We start from the raw sequence: 2,319 nt of genomic DNA, 5'->3' as shown, positions 1-2,319 counted from the left end.
TATATGATTATAGGGCTTGGTTAAACTTAGGTGTATTTGCAAATTAATTTTTGCTTAATAGATACATTTATATAAGTAAGTAATAAAAATTGGTTTCGTAATTCGCCATCATATCAAAAGTTCTTAGTGCGTATTTAGTAATTAATAAAAACATTTTTCATGATTTACATTTTTTTAGTACAGTATGTAACTTTATAAATGAAAAATAAAAATATTGATATTTGGTTTTGCCAATATTCAATTCCCACAGTATAATATACTTTGAAGTATTATTTCAATACACGACGTATAATGCGTGAATCGATTCTACCTATTTTTTTTAGTTAATACTGTATAATTCGAGTCATATTATAACAATTTGTTTTAAACAAATCCAATGTTATAATATGTACCTACCACTGACCACCAAAATTGCAGAAATATGATGTACCTAGTTAAAAAATGTAAGAAAAAAAATGTATACTAGGTATGTGAAGAGTAAAATTAATGTCATATTAATATTTAAATATAGTTTAAAAGTTAAAACGTAATTAGGTATTCAAATCCAAAATAAATGCAGGGCCCAACCTATTCTATAATATTGTCGACGTAAAAACAAACCCAAAGATAAGTAATAAAAAAAATTCCTATCTACAAATTTTTGTTTTTTCTCAACTACCCGAAAGTTCGTTGTCTAGCCCTGAGCTCCCATACATAATGAGGAAAATAACAATAAATAATAACAATGACAATAATAAATAGGTAGGTAACTATGTTAAATAAACGTGTTATTTAATTTCGTCAAACACATCAGGCCGAACTGTTGAAGCTCGGAATAAAATTAGTTATAATTACAAACAATATAATAATATAACATATAATGTTATCTATATATATATATGTATAAAAATGAATGTTTCTTTGTTTGTTTGTCCACTAAAGACTCAACAATTAATTAATAGTTTTCTATAAAAGCGTTATATCAATCCTTGAGACTTCTAGTCTCTAGAGTCTAGAGTGTAAACAGCTTATTTTTTCAATCCCAATGGGTTGGCTGTAGGATGGCTCAAACATATATTTAGTTTTGGCTCACAAAATCAAAATTTTTTTTGCCGCTGGTTACAGATTATTATAATTAGTAGAAATAAGACATATACAAATGTTTTTAAATATGTTTAAAAAAAAAAAAAAATACTTATGAACACAATTGCAATGATTATACCTACTTAAGTACTTAAATACTGGATTACATATCGGCTAATCAATAGTTGAATCTGTCTCCAGTTTTTTGTGTTTGGATATCATAAAATGTGTCCAGAATCAAGAAGTGGAAAATCATTCAATTAATCATTGTAATTACTGTGTTTGTATTATATATTTCAAATAAGGCAAAACTAAAAACAATAGAAACCTATTATCTATCAGTACCTTCACGAAGTAAAACAACCCTAAAGCCACTCGTTCAAATTTGGATTTTTACGCATCGACATTTTCAGTAAAATCGGCTAAATAATAATTGACAGTATAGAAAAAGAGAGTATTCGCATTTGAAAAAACAATAAAGTTTTTATCTGCCCAAGACCACAGAGGGAGGTATGCCATGCTCGATCAGTACAAAATAACATGGAAACATATTATTTCAAAATATATTGTATCGCACGGTCCGCAATATTTAAAAATGCCGAAGATCAGATTTCGAACGACGGCGGCGGCGTTATCGAAGAAAGAATATTAAAAAACGGTCGAGCGCGAATCGCTCTGTACATTAATATAATATTATAATATTAATATCGTGTTGCGGTGGACGGTGCATAATAACATATAGTTGTAGGTACCGTACAACAGCGCGCGCGCTCATAGTTTACAATATTATTATTATAACGGGCGACCCGTCGACGTTCTATCGGAGAGCCGGGAGTTAAATGAGTCGTTATGGAGCTGTCAACCGGCGGCGGCGGCGGGCAACGTGCGCTCCTACAGTCATCCCGTTTCGGTGGAGGAGGGGCCGCGGCGGCGCTCGTGTTGCCGGGATGTTCGGCGGCGGTCGAGACTGCACTCGGATCTCGGCTGATGATCGTTACGGTACGCGCGCGTGTGTGTGTGATTGTGCTATTTCCGTTTTTTTCGTGTGCGTGTCCGTATTATCTCTTCGATATCATTATTGTAATATTGTCGGTCCGCCGCCGCCCGACCACGCCGTATTCGATAATAATAATATAATATAATATAATATTAATAAATAATAATATTGTATTGTAATTATTTATATTTCAATTATAATATATAATAATAATATTATTATAATTATAAATCCCGACGCCGTTGTCCCGCGCCGCGTTT

The sequence above is a fragment of the Acyrthosiphon pisum genome, chromosome A1 (genome assembly GCF_005508785.2).
Source record: "Acyrthosiphon pisum isolate AL4f chromosome A1, pea_aphid_22Mar2018_4r6ur, whole genome shotgun sequence".
Taxonomy (NCBI): domain Eukaryota; kingdom Metazoa; phylum Arthropoda; class Insecta; order Hemiptera; family Aphididae; genus Acyrthosiphon; species Acyrthosiphon pisum.
This window is presented reverse-complemented; position numbering follows the sequence as displayed.